This window comes from Phoenix dactylifera, chromosome 14, assembly GCF_051530095.1.
Source record: "Phoenix dactylifera cultivar Ajwa chromosome 14, Ajwa_hap1_PhDact_Kaust_v1.1, whole genome shotgun sequence".
NCBI lineage: Eukaryota > Viridiplantae > Streptophyta > Magnoliopsida > Arecales > Arecaceae > Phoenix > Phoenix dactylifera.
Window position 1 is genome coordinate 23204180 of NC_143203.1, and position 15847 is coordinate 23220026.

Below are 15847 nucleotides of genomic sequence, written 5' to 3' on the forward strand. Positions count from 1 at the left end.
TTTGGAATTGATTCATCGTTTCGAATATAAATAGATTGGATCATGCTAACTTATTAGATTATTTCATCATCTAATATATCACCGCATTGCCAAAAAAATAAATTGTCATACACGTGAGTCAAACGTTATATTATTATAATGATTTTATCTTTTATACACTTATACATCCTGTGATGTCACAGATTCCCAAAAAAAAATACTACTAACCTTAACATGAATAATATATTTCAGTATTTTATGATGTGGACTCTAAACCTGAAGTCAGCCCATTTAGTAAATAGATCAAAGCAAGTCCGGCGATTATGACCAAAATTTATTTATACTAAATCCGTACCTGTTTGTCTCGGGTCGGATGAGTTGGTGGGTCATTGAGGGAAAACTTGAATGACATCATAAGTGCTCGCTGAAAACATTAGGCAGTGACTTGGCATTAAAATAGACAAGAGCAACACTTACAACTAATGAAAACATTTGGGTAACATAAAGGGTAATAATAAGCCAAATTTTTGAAATAAAAAAAATATTAAGGGTGTAAAGGGGCCACAAATCTTTTGTCCCATACCGCTTGAGTAGTGAAAAGAATTATGCTTATAAAGGGTCTTCATTTTTTTTTCCTCGCAAAATGCCTTTTGGACAAAGTCGTGAGAGGTATCTTCCATCCTAAAAAGATTGGGAGGACTCTCTAAAACGGATAATACCTCGTGACGGAATGCAGCCCATTTTTTTGCTCTAACAAAAAGAATAAGAACCACTCTCATCTATGAGGGCATGTAGGAGTGTTAAACTTTCACCAAATGAGTTGCAAGAATGATGTATATAGACTCTTTTTGGTTAGTGCAATGGGTGACTCGGACTTCCACTCATATTCTGCATTTTTTTTAATGTTAATTAATTATTTAGATATTATTCTACTAACTGCATCTAGTCACATTCTAGTCAAAAGTACCATGAATTCTTGAGGATATTGTCTTCTAATGGTCCATAATCTCATTTTATAAGTGCAGCAGTGCATCAAACTTCTTATCAAGGTGTTCGTGTCCCATGACGTGGTAATATGATGGCGACTGATTTTATATTAAGTTTCGATGTATAATAATTCTATCTTCAAGATAACCAATGCTATTATTAATTTCTGATAAATTAAAAAAAATAAAATATATCTGAGTATCTGTTTGGATGTTTCTATAGAACTATATTAAAAATCTTGCATAAGTCGAACCTATGACCCATATGCCTTGCATCTTTTAAGAGCCTATCTAAATTCCATCCTTTGGACTGCATGAAAAAAGGAGATCCATAAAGATTTTTTTCTTTCCATAAGATTTGGGATGGAAAGTGTTTGGTTGATAGAAGCATAATTAAATAAGCAGTCCAACCTACGAATCCTTCAGAATTTTTAGCCAAATTCTATAGAAATATTCAAACATATATGCTCTAAATAGAATCTTACTGCTACTGCTTTTTTAACCTGCTTCATCGGATGAATTAACTAAATTAGGTAGTAATAAATCACTAGTATTAAGAAAAATGAACTGGTTAAATCTCAAACTTCGTTGATCATGCCAAGAATCTGAAAATAAGAGGGCTCGAACACGTACGTGCCTTTGGAAATCACTTATACATAAAAATTCCTTATTCCACTGTTTAGGGATGACTCTTTATTACTTTCCTCATGTACCTCATTAGAAAACACATGAGACAAGCCTGTGGTACTTGGAGTATTTTCATCAAAACAAGTTTCTTTGGATGAGTTAGTTCCACTGACCAGTTCACCATTTCTCTCTCTTTTCCTTCTCTTCTTCTTCTTTTTTCTTCCCGAAACTTCTTCTCCTTCTTTTCATCTCCTTCCCGAAGCTTTCCCTTCCCCATCTTCTCCCGCAATCAAGGGAGGGCGACGGAGTTCTCGGGAGGGGCCGACCCCAAGGCCGGCGGTACTGCAGTCAAGGATCCACCACTTAGACGATTCAACCAAAGATGCACTAATCGCACTATTCTCTCTTCTGTAGCCTTTGTCTGATAAAGAACTGAGTTGCTGTCTTAGCATTGAAATAGCATCCTGAAGTTCAGCAATTTCAGATATCTGCATAAAGTTGATCAAGCTTGTAAGAATGAGGCATCTTAACCCTGAAAAGAAACAAAATCGGTAATGCCATTATCCAATCTCACCTTCACCTGTAGTGCAGACATGATCTTTTAAAAACAAACCCATAAAAAGTGAAATGAATATCAGCAATGAATGTAAAGAAAAAACAGTGCATTTACTAGAAGGCAGAATTTGCACGTACCTCAAGATCGAATGTCTTCTCACTTAATTCACTTGTTAGTTTTGAGAGCGTCTACACAAAGGTAAAAGTTATGCATTAGACATCAGGATTAAAAGATCATCAATAATCGACAGCAGTAGCCAGAAAGTTGCTGATGGAATTTCTCCAAGTTAGGATTCAAGCCACAAGCATTCCTTTAGATACTTGCTTTTTGATTCTTGTCATTATTTGACAGAAAATTTTGTCTTGCTTTTACTATCATGCAGTTCTCCATAGATGCAAGGAGCATTCCACCTTTTGGTGATGCCACAGAGAGCATTCCTGACCAAGATGCGGATATTGCTGTCCTTCAGGATCCTCAGCATCTTTCTAGGCACCACGATGGAAGGAAACGGAAAACAAAATTTTGGCAAGTAATTGGTGTTTTACCCACCATTTTTTTTAAATATGCCAGAAGTTGGATTGCACATATCCACTGCCACATGGTTTGTTTCTTGAAAAAAAACAAAAGAAAAGTTCATAAGGTCAACTTCGACCGATGCATCTTACAGGATGATAGGTGTGGAGGTGTGGGCTTCGTTATCAGGAGCCCGGATTCTAAAGTAATTGCGGCCAGGGGCTGCCACTTGTTCGACACCACTGTGCCAGCGGCGAAGTTGAGAGCAGCTTGGTTGGGATTAAGCTATATTCGGCATGCTTTGCTGAGGTGAGAGGTCCTCTTGAAGGTTGACTCTACGACAGTCATTAGGTGGATCCTACAGGCATTGGGTAGGGTTGGCGATTACCACCCGCTGCTGAGAGACATCCGGACCATGGTTTGTGACGAGATGGTGATCCATGCGAGGTATGTGTTCAGGAAGGCTAATGGGGCCACGAATTGGATGGCTTTATTTGTTGCTGATCACTTTGGAGACCACCTATGGGTGGGCGAGGCGGAGTTACTTAGTGCTCTTCGTGATGTATTACTTTTTGATTTTTTTAGGTGTATCCATACACATTATGTATGATACTTCCGTTTTAGCCAAAAAAAAAAAAAAAAATCTGCATAAGTTGCTCCTGCTGTCATGATAGTGTTGTTATAGATGATGGATTAGTTTTAAACTACATGCAGTCTTGTTGATTTTTCTGAACTATATATTGCCCAGCCTTTTTTAGCAAGTACTTTCTGTGCATGAAGTTTGCCTTCAGAGCTAGCCAAAAAAATATCTTTCCCTTTCCAGGTCAAATTGGAATGTAGAAATGGCACATAGCCCCACCATTATTAATGAATTTATGATAAGGCTTTGCAGTGTAAAGACTATTTTTTGTGGGCTTCCATATCAGTATATCAAACATTTTAAAAAAGTTTAACAAAAAAAAAACATTTTTAAAAAGTCTAAACGATAATATAGCCTCCATCTTTAACTCAAGCTGTTATGCCCTCGGTTAATTTAGACCATTTTAATATCTAATCTTAATAATTTCTTTAAAAATTTAATTTATACCATTTTAATGTATTAAGGAGTTATATGTCCTTGGTTAAAGTTATTAATGATACAAAACCTTGCGATTGGGAGAAGGCGGAAGGTTACATTCGATGGAGGGTTTTCGTTTTTATTTGTTGAGACTACAGGAAAGAAACAGCTGCAGCAAACCATTTAAAGGAAAAAAATTAATTATTTTCTTTCTATTCTTTTATTTATATTTTATTTATGTATAAAAAAAACTAATTTTTCATCAAAAAAAAAGGCACCCAAAAAATAATGGCTTCCATCCTCTCCCATTCCAGCAGTCACCTCATAATTAAAAGATAGAAAAGATTGAAAAGGAGATTTATTTTTTTTATTACACCGGCAGCTCACACTAGTCTCGTGTGAGTGTTGCCTACTGAATTAAAGGACAAAATACTCCACAGCAATGGAGGGACATGTACACATCGGATACAGATAATATCTCTAGAATGATGAGCAGCGAAGGAGGCGAATCATCAACAGCTCTGTTCGTCTTCCGAAATATATGCACAATCTGAAAGATGTCACACTTCTGCAGTAACCATCGGACGTCCTCTGAGAGTGGATGGTTGGAGACCCCCGACTTTCTCTTTTTCTTTTCCATTTGTGTGAGGAGTTGGGGGAGTAAGTTGTGGTTGGAGTCTGGATCCAACGGATACATGCAAGCTCTCTGTCTTGAAGTTTGAAGCATCAAGCATGGTTACATTCTTTCAGGCATGTACTGCCCCCTCGCTAGGGCTGTCAAATGTTAATAGTCTTGGCTTTATTAGCCTTGATATTAAGGGTTGGATCTAGACTATGGTGAGTCAAACACATTAAGGGTAGGCTTGGATGGGCCACTTGGAAACATGATAGAGCAGTTGGGCTTCATCAAGTAATGATAAACATTTAGCATTCATGTTGCATGCATATCTGTATGATTGAATTCAAATCGGCATTACACGTCTAATAGATTGGAGATGCAAGTGGGACCTTGACCTGACCTCTATCAAATTTGATTCGAGTACCAGCGCAATATAGGTTTCAAAGCTTCATCTTAGTCATGTATGGATCTTGACATCTAGTGAAAATAATCAATCCAATTAGATCTGCCGAACTTGATTAGAAATGACACGAATGAATTCAAAAACTACGTCTGCTAAGAATAAATTGGTTGATCTATATACACCAAAAGATGGTTTGTGTATGATCCATATCAATTCAAGTTTGTAGCCAAACCAAACCCCTTGTAACTCTGTGCTATAATGATCGGTAACATTGACGATGGAATGTAAGTTGGTGGTTATAAATGACATAGATTAGTTCATCTTAATTATGCAAGACTATCTTGTATTATTTTTAATGCAAATATGAGTCATGTTATATCATGAAACAAGAACAACTCATCATGGCAAGGATCTAGGTTAAATTTTTGAGTTTGGATCTTCTCTAGCTATTGGACATCTATTCCACCACTCATGTAAAGAACACCTAAATTCTTAAGCTTCTTTTAAAGAAAGAAGAGTTACAGCGGCCATGAGAGTGTATTCATCAAAGCATTAGTAAGAATCTCTAATTAGATGGGGATTAGAGTTCTCTTACATGCATTACATATGCTCTCATGGGGTCACAGCTATCGATCATCTCACATACATCAAATGTTTCAAGATCTACTTTGATCTTTTTAAGTACGGTCAATACTAACAAGAAAGGCGAAGCATCCTATAGGAAATGAGATTTATCCTAACAATTTTAAGGAAACATAACCATGAAAAATCCAACTATATTTAACTTTTTTCAACAAGACAAAAACATAGTTTTATTTTCTCTCGAAACCTATAAGTGTTTGTGTGGGATTCAGGGTGTAGTTGGGTTTGGTAACAACATGTTGTGACCTCTACCATTTCCCTGCTGGAGGTGATTGTTTGTGAATTTCGGTATAAACACATTATCAAAAATGGAGATATCTATTTGCTACTTAATTTGAGATATTTTTAATGGAAAACGAGTTGTAGGCAAAGAATTACACAAGATGGCTCATATCTTTAGCCATTAAAGCACTCAATCCTAATTATTTATCGAGGAGCAAATTGCTTTACTAAACCTCATGCTAACCAAAAACAACCTAATTCGGACTCATTCCGATCTTAAAAGCTAGAATTATCTGAATTCGGTCTTCAAAATATTGGATATAGTTCCCATTAATTTTGCCCTCAAGGACCAAGGGACTTATTTAGTTTGCGGGAAAAAAAAAGTTAATAAAAAACAGAAAAATACTTCATATTTAGTTGGATTTTTTTAAAAAAAATAAAAACATGACTTTTTCATGAGAATGATATCTCCATATTTTATAAAAAAAAAATTATGTGGGATACACAAATGTTTAATTCCTACCTGTTAGAGTTGATTTTTTTTTTAAAAAAAATAAAACTATTACGTAGAATGGAATAAAGTTTCTTTTTATTAATAGCCATCCATCTCATACATCAGAAAACTGTGTCCCTCGTTATCGCAAAGCAAACTCATTTCTCTGATCTTTTTTGCTGGATATTAGGTGGCTTGGTGCAGCCTTCAAGCTGATTTTTGTTTCTCTTTTCATTCACATTGACCACCAACTCACTGGTGTTAATGCCATTGGAAAAGCCGCCTTTCATTCCAATTCAGACCGGCGGGCCTCGTCCTAGGTTTTTGCCTTTTCCTCCCTCCCTCTCTTCCGGGCCTCGAGGGACTTGTGAAGCAAAACCCAGCTCTGTTGCTCCTCTCTTCGTCGTCTTCTTCTTCTTTTGATATCAGAACCCATTTGAGATAGCTCTCATTTGCATTTGCCTCTGTTGCTCTGTTTTGCTCTGTTTGCTCTGTTTTCCAAAGCCAAATAAAGAGCTCATTCTCTTCTCCAACTCCTCTTCCAAGATGATCACAACTGCCGATCTCCACGACATCCTCAAAGCGATAGTCCCGCTCTACGTCGCCATGGTCCTGGCCTATGTCTCTGTCAAGTGGTGGAGGATCTTTAGCCCAGACCAGTGCTCCGGCATCAACCGCTTCGTCGCGCTCTTTGCCGTCCCCCTCCTCTCGTTCCACGTTATCTCCACCAACGACGCCTACGCCATGAACTACCGCTTCATGGCCGCCGACATCCTCCAGAAGCTCATCGTCCTCACCGTCTTGACCATTTGGACTAGAACTAGCTCCCGGGGCTGCTTGGAGTGGGCCGTGACTCTGTTCTCGCTTGCCACACTTCCAAACACTCTGGTGGTGGGCATTCCCTTATTGGAAGCAATGTACGGCCCGGCCTCGGGGACCCTAATGGTCCAAATCGTTGTTCTCCAATGCATAATTTGGTACACATTGATGCTCTTCTTGTTCGAGTACAGGGGAGCTAAGCTTCTGATCATTGAGGAGTTCCCCGACACCGCCGGGTCCATAGTTTCCTTCCGGGTGGCCTCCGACGTCATCTCGCTCGACGGCAAGGAGCTGCTGCAGACCGAGGCCGAGGTCGGAGACGATGGCAAGCTCCACGTCACGGTGAGGAAGTCCGCCAGCTCGCGCTCGGAGATATGCTCCCGCGGGACGAATTCCAGCGTGCCCATCACACGCTGGCCGTCCGATCTATCAAATGCCGATATATATTCGCTTCAGTCATCGACAATTCCGACGCCGGGGGGGTCTAGGTTGGATCACACTGATTTCTATTCAATGGTGAACGGGAGGAATGCCGGTGGAGTGAGCTCAGGGCATTCTAATTTTGGGAGTGGGGCTTTCGACGAGCAGAGCATGGCGGCGGGCATTCCGAACGGGAATGGGGTGCCGGACGCCGAGCAGCTCTCGCCGGGGGGTGCAAAGAAGAAGGTGAACGGCGCGGAAGGGGGCAAGGATTTGCACATGTTTGTTTGGAGCTCCAGCGCCTCGCCGGCGTCGAATGGAGGGATTCATGTGTTTAGAGGGGTAGAATTTGGAAATGAGCACGGAGGAGCTGCTCACCCAAAAGGCGAGTACTTGCTGTTCTGGTTTATGTTCTACTTTTATGTTTTATCCCTGTTGAAGATATAGACGTACATGCATGCATGCATGTGCTTTCTCTTTCATCTGTGGACCCTTCCTTTTGTTGCTGATGATAAATGTCATGTTTATTTCTGTAGAAATGGAATCAACATGTATGTAGTTTTGCTTCTTAGTTTAGATGCATTGATTGCAGTAGATCGATTAATCTATCATCTAGTTTATTAGTAAGATCATATGATAAATAGATAGATAGATAGATAGATAGATCATCTGGTTAATTGGTATTGCATAGACCTTCCTGCTGTTACTGATGATAAATAGATAGATATATAGATCATCTGGTTTATTAGTAAGATCATCTGGTAAATAGATAGATGGATAGATAGATAGATCATTTGGTTTATTAGTATTGCATTACCCTTCCTTCTGTTACTGATGGTAAATAGATAGATATCCTTCTGTTATTGATGGTATATATCATGTTTATTTCTATAGTAAAGGAAGCCACATGTATGTAGTGCTGCTTCTTGGTTATTTTTCAAGGTAGGACATAAATATCGCATTCAAAGTTACATAAAATTTGCTCTATGTTTATCTCGGAAATTACCATACTGTTGAATCCATCTCACTATTTACTGTATATTAGATGTGGTTTCTCAATAACCATGATGTATGTTACCTTCTGAACCTGACAACACCTGACAAATGGTTGTAAATTTGTAAAGGCTTGAGCACTTCACCCAACAAAAAGATAAAAAGGCATCCCCGCCAATGTTGCTTATTTTCATTGCCTAAAGCAGCGTGGTGCAATTTTTATCTCTATAGACTTTACAATTTCTATTTGGCCACCTTATGCTGGCTACTAATCTTCATTTCTCTGACCTTAGATGAGGATGGGCCTACTGAGCTCCTCCCAGAATCTGAGGCTGATGTTGAAATCAAACCGACTTCCATGCCACCTGCCACTGCGATGACCAGGCTTATTTTGATCATGGTCTGGCGAAAGTTAATTAGAAATCCAAACATCTACTCCAGCCTTATTGGTCTCATCTGGTCCCTAGTCTCTTTCAGGTTATGGTCATTCCAAAATAGCGTACCTCAAAAAGCGAGAAATAGAGAGAGAGATCATGCAGGAATCTTAGAATCTCATTGTTACATTTTGCAGGTGGTATATTGAAATGCCTGCAGTTATTGCTCGTTCAATCTCCATACTCTCCGATGCAGGGCTTGGAATGGCCATGTTCAGTCTTGGTATGTCAAGTTTCTAACTTGTAGTATGCTAACTTCAGTTTTATCCCTAACCATGATCCTTAATGACTGAAGATATCTGTTCAATTTCCAATCCACCTCTTTATTCTGAAACTTGTATTAAGGAACTTGGTTTTATTACTGCAGGTTTATTTATGGCATTGCAACCAAGGATTATTGCCTGTGGCAAGTCAGTTGCCGCATTTGCAATGGCTGTCAGATTTGTTGCTGGCCCGGCTGTCATGGCTGCAGCCTCAGTTTCTGTTGGACTTAGAGGGGTGCTCTTACATATCGCAATTGTACAGGTAAACAAAATCAACACAAACATTGCATATTTGAAGAGCGAAGCATTGAGTCGGAAAACATCAAAGTAATGTTAGAGGTCTGGTCTAACTCAATCGTGTCCTTTGTCTTTGTATTCTTTGGTGCGAAAGAAACTAAGATGAGCATGGAAGTGACTTTTAACATTTCGCTGCTAAGCGGCAGAGACTAACCAAGAAATTTTGACTGGTTAAAATTTTCTTTACATGCTTCTAGCTATTTGGTTGGCTGTAGTTGGTACTAGTGACTTGATTAAAGATGGTTGCTGCTCTAATAAAATTGTCATTTTTAATCACAGGCAGCTCTTCCTCTAGGAATTGTTCCATTCGTGTTTGCCAAGGAGTACAACGTGCATCCTGATATTATAAGCACAGGGTACAGACTCTACCTTCGATTCTTTGTTTACCTTCTCATGTATTTAAGGGTTTGTTTCTTAGGAACATGCTTAAGAATACACTATCATGATACACTTGAAAATATCAAATGTATGGAGCAAACCATTGGAACTTTGTATAAACTTATTCCATTTCCTAAACTATCATCCAATTCGGAGGCTTACTTATTTGATGGCAGAGCTGAAATGCTTCCTCGGTTCTATGATTTAACAATTCCTTCCACACAATGTTCTACTACTTCTGTCCATTTTCAACAAGGAAATACAAGAAACGAGACAATGCCAAATGAGCTTTTTAAGGACATGAAGTCAATGCACTCTTGTGCTGTCTACAGACTCCTGTCTTAATTGAGCGGCATTGGTTGGTGGCGCTGGCCTTATTAGATCTGATCGTCTCATGCATGAGAAATTCATTCGCCAGTCTGAGTTTTGAATCACAGTTCTTAAACTGCTTGAACAGCGACTACTTGTTGAAGCACTCTGTAATTGGCATGTCTCTGAATGTCAATACTCGATAATATTTAGTTCTGATACAATGCTTAATGATTTCAGGGTTATCTTTGGAATGCTGATCGCGATCCCCATCACGCTAGTTTACTACATATTGCTGGGACTCTAGAACTCAAAGACTTGCTGTATTTTTCGAGACAACCAAGTTCAAAAGGATTCTGAAAGATTTTTGACCATTTTGTAGTTTAGCATTCCCTAGTCTGACTGGGATAGATGAGGTTTTGGTATCTAAATTTTTTGGCCAAAAATAAGTTTCAATTTAGGGACTTGTGGCTTACATAGTTTACACGATCAGGCTTTGAACCCCTGAATTTTATTTTATTTGAAAGCAGCTTGTGTTTCAATCTTCTATATGAATAAGAATGTAAAAAGGTCATATTAGTAACTGATCATTGTTTTGATCCAATATGAATTTCACCCTGGAATTTTCACTGCTCGAAGGTGATGTAAGCTTTAGTTATATGTGTCCATTGATTCGTGTCGAGAATACTTTTAGAACTGGACCACCTGAATTGTTGTGATAGTTACCAGACCAACTGATGCCGAAACCTGCATCTTAAACAGAGGCAGGAAACAGTTTCTTTGATAATTTGAGTAGCCATGTGTAAACACCAGCACCAAGTTCCCATAACTTTGAGTTTTCTTAGTTCCGACCAATCTCTGAATCTATTATATCTGCTGTAACTGAAGTATATGCAGGTCTATCAGATGAATAGACCGTTCACAAAGGTATTGTCTGACCCGGGGGGTCAGAGAAAGGAGAAATATTTTCCGGCATGAAGCCCGATATCGAGATGGCGTATCTGGATTCTATGAAGATCAAACTGGGGGACTTCTATCCATCTGCGGCTCATTTTAGGATTCAATAAACAATGACATGGAGGGCTTTCCAGGAGAATATCCACAGGAAGCTATAGATAGAATATCATTGAAGGACGCTTGAGTGGAAATGAAATCCTTGTACTAGAGGGGTCTACAAATTTCTAAACTGAAATCATGAATAGTTGAATCAGTTTGAAACTGAATATGAAAGTAGCCCAGGCTGACAGCTATAGATTGAAATCATTGTAGGTCATCATAGTGAATATAATGGACAGTTGTAAAGCTAAAAGGTGCAGAGGAATATTGTTTTTAAATAATAATGATCTTTTTTACCAAAAGAATAACAATGATTTAATATCAATTTGTTTAATATCCAGATTAGTTTACATACAAACATATATACCTACAAACATGCATATTTCAGTATAAAATGTTGCACTAAGAATCTTGGAGTTTCTCCTACCAAAAAATAAAGCTGTAAGTTTGAAAACATAGTAAATTTTCATGTAGAAGCCAGCATGGGCCATGGCTGCTGAAAGTGTCATTAAGGCAGCCGTGGCATTACCATACTAACAAAAAGCATATTCCCCTTATGAAGTTAAATATATGAGAAGTTATCCATTATCTTGTATTGGTTATGTAGAACTGGCCTTTTTGAGCAAAATGGTGGAGGGATCCACCTGTGGCTGCATGGAATTACTTAGGAGGCCTTGTTGTTAAGCATGTGATATCTTTGGAAAAGGCTTGCAGTTTGAGAAGCTAAAACCAGCCCTTGAGCCATATTTTGCATCATCATGCCATCCACACACGAATCCATTCAGTTCTTTGCCATCTATAAAGACATGAATCCTTTCAATTTCTGCCAACTTCTACACCAGCTACGATATATATCAATGCATGTCCACAAGAGATCATTTGGAATCCCTGAAATGCGAGGTGAGAGATCGCAGCATCAGCATGCAACACTTTGGACCAAGCAAACCTCACCTCATACTATCCAACATGTCTCACAAACTGCTGACAACTGAGAACAGACCACAGTTGGGCAGGCTCAGGTGCATTGGATAACATCTTTCCTCAAAAAAGTTATTGCACTCATAGCAGAGCGGAACCCTGTCTTCAATCAAGACCAACGTTTTATCAATTGCAATTGGACAATACCAAAGATTACAAGATAGATTCACCCTAAAAACTTTATCTGGAATGTACAAATTTAGCAACTGTAGTATCTCAATCTGTCGTAAGTGTCGTTGAGCATGCTTGTTCCAAATTTGATAGCTACGTGGCATTTGCAAAATCTATGCATGCGTGCCTGTCATGTCTTCGTCTATAGAGAGAGAGAGAGAGAGAGAGAGAGAGAGAGAGAGATTCCTTCTTATTGTTGGCCAAACATTCATTTTATACAAGATCTAGCATCGAGGGGGTAGTTTATGGATGGGTTATGATCCAACCTGTTTAACTCGTTTATTGTAGTAAAACCGTAACAATCGTTTTAATTTTATTCTTCAAGAAACAACAAAATTAACACCAACAAATATCACCACTTTTTATTCATAAAATGGACAATTACTCTAATTAATATATTCTAATTGTTCATGTTGATTCTTGTTTAATAGAGCAAGCTGGGCTCCTTGAATGACAGAAAAATGTTTCTTGTCACCCAACGCCAGCTCCTTTTTATTTTTTTTTGGGTAACCACCTCCTGCTCCGTGAATGGCAGAATGCATCATCTGTATAGGCTCCTCTTAATCTGACAGGAAAGAAGAAAGGTTTCCTTCAGTCAGCTTAACTCGAATCTCTTGAAAGAGAACAGGAAGAAGATAGAAAAAATTTCGAAAGTAGGACTTAAGTCCCATTTTCTTTCATCGATCATAAAAAAAAATCGATGTACATAGCCTCTATTTATAATGATGAGATCCGCCCTTACACAATTTGGGCAGATTCCTATTCCTAATCCTAAGATTCTCTTTTCTAAAATAAAGTCACTTTTACATCAACTCTACCTTCTGTCATTTCGCCTAATTCTTCTCGAATAAAGAGTTATGTAAGGTCAAAATCTTATCCAAAAAGAAAACTTTCGATTTGATCGACCCGTTTTATGGCTCAAACGATCATGTCGTAGATCTCAAAAAAAATCTGATTTAGAAAAAATTCAGCTCATTTGAACGTCATATGACCAAGTTATGGTCTCCGAAAGTTTAACCTACAATTTAATTTTTCGATGGGGTGGATTTTGCTCCTGGACTCTAGTTAGCCTTACTCGTAGTGGGCAAAGTAGTCCACATCGGACGATCCTCTTGAATCACCTCTATGAAGTGCTTGCTGCAGAAATGAGATGTTAGAAATAAACTAGCATATATGCCTTATAAGTAAGTTATATAATGGGGAGCGGGGGCGCCACGTAACTGTTCATTTAAGGAAACAAAGCGAAAGAAAAAAAAAGCAAGGAGTTCCTAATCCTCTTTTTTTTTTTTTTACCTCATGCCAGATACCAAAGTAGTCTTGATGCATGTCAAAAATTCCCTCATGTCGAGATGTGTTCAAAAGAATCTAATATATCATATTTGGAAGCTTCAGTAGATGGCCAAGCATGGTTATTTGGAAGCACTTGACCAATGAATGCTCGAAGAATTTGAACCCTCCGTAGTGCTAAAATATATCATATATATTAGTTTAAAAAATTCATGAAAAACATGGCGATGGAATTTCAGGATGAAACCATTTCCACTGCATCTGTTACCGTTAAGCTCTCCAAAATGAACCACATTAAATGGAAGGATCCACAAATTTCTAAATTGAAATCATGAATGGTTGAGCAAATTTGAGATAGAATTTAAAAGTTGCTCATGCTGGCAGCCATCAATTGAAATCTTTGTAGGTCATTACAATAAATATAAATGTACAATTTTAAACTTAAAAGTACAGGATAATATGTTTAAAGTTAAAATTGATAAAATGACTCTCATTCTAACAACAATGATTTAGTGCCAAACTTTATAATATTTAAAAAGTTCACGTGCATACACATAGATGAAGATTTTATGGTAAATTTTTGGATAAAAGCTGTCATGGGCCATTGCTATAGAAGGTGCTTTTAAGGTAGTCACAGGCTCACAGCATATCTAATGGTATAATCTTTGATAATTATGGATTGTCCTATATAGTTTGATGTATTGAAATTGATGACAATTCTTACAAATTTATAATCATCTTGTATTAAAACAAAGTTTGCATGAGAAATTGTCTTGTGATGGTTGCATAGAAGTAGTCGGTAAGCCTTTTCAATACCCATGCAAATTATGCTCTAAAGAGTATACCAAAAGTTTGTTTTTTTTAAAAAATAAATTTTTAATAAAGGGTTACAGTTTTAGACACCATAATCAGCTCATGAGCTAAATAATCAGATGGCCAGCACATCAGCATATTTTTGATCGTGATGTCATCTACACATGCATCCTTTCAATTATTGTCGGCATCTACACCATCTAATGCATGTTTGTATGCAACATAGCTTCATTGACATTGACCATCATCTGGAATCTCTGAAATCATCTCAGGGGATTAAAATCCGGAGCATCCTTATTAGGAGATGAGAGTTCTCAAAGCTAGGGATATATATCGGGGTAACATCTGAGCCCTAAAATATCCCAGCATCCGAGTATGCGACATTCAATTATATTTCGATCTAGCCTCCTTAGAATAGAGGTAAGTCTGAGCGTGTTATTAGTCTTGAAGTGATGTACATGCCATGTACCAGCTTCTTAATGAGGATTTTTTTGTGCATGCATAGAGATTCTTTAGTTTACTATGGTTAAAGGTGGGGTGATATTGTCAATTAAAAGTGATAAGTAAATATCAAGTATGTAATAAGAAGAAGCGCGTCCTAGTTTAATGATGAAAGCTGGATGCAATTCTCTATCTGATGCAACCATAGAGTACTAGTTAGCACTGTCACCTCCTCCATTGTTGTTGCTCTAATGAGATTGATAAATCCATATGCCTTCCACTTCTCTCATATGCATTATAAGCGCATTCATTGTTATTCATCTTTTAGGGTTTAATTGAGTCATGGTTCCTTTTCACTAATTTCAAATAAATCATTTAACAAATCTCATGAAATAATCACTTTTTGTAAATTCTTTCCTATAGACTTGTAATACATACATGTGGGATAAAAGAATTTTAGACACTATGAAATTCAAATTTCAAGATTGTTGGATGAGATATTAAACCATTGAATACAATCTAATAGGATCTAGCCCTATCTCAATTTGTTGATATTTCTCTCCATATGTGACATCTAAGACTAAAACCCCGATCATGGCAATCCCATCATATTTATCAAAAAAAAATCTACAAGGTTTAAAACATAAAAAAAGAAGTATGCTTTGAAAGTTTGTCTCCTGTGCATCATGCCAAATTAATAATCTTATGGCAAAATACAATATTTTGAAAAAAAAATGGTGATCAGGGAAAAAGTACAACCTTTTGTTTTTAGTAGATGAACTTAATTTTTTCCCTTTTTTTTTGCAACTTTCATATTTAAATTTGATAGTTTGTGTGAACCGTTCTTTTATTTTCTTCTTACTTTTTTTATTATAATTCTGTACACACATACGCATATGTACATATACATGGGTTACATAATGAGAATCCCTACTAGATATTACTTACAGAGCCTATCAACACAACCAAGCAAAGTTAGACTTCAGCTTCACAAAATTTTGGTCACTACATAAGTTATGATAGATAATATTTGTTGCAAAATTATTTTTGATTAAGTAAAACTCATAAAATTGGATAAATATTTTTCTTTA

At 37.5% G+C, this 15847-nt stretch overlaps 1 pseudogene; it reads left to right on the forward strand.

Moving 5' to 3' along the window:
* Positions 1–6368: 6368 nt before the first annotated feature.
* Positions 6369–7783, forward strand: LOC148700123 (putative auxin efflux carrier component 1c pseudogene; annotated as a pseudogene).
* Positions 7784–15847: the final 8064 nt, after the last annotated feature.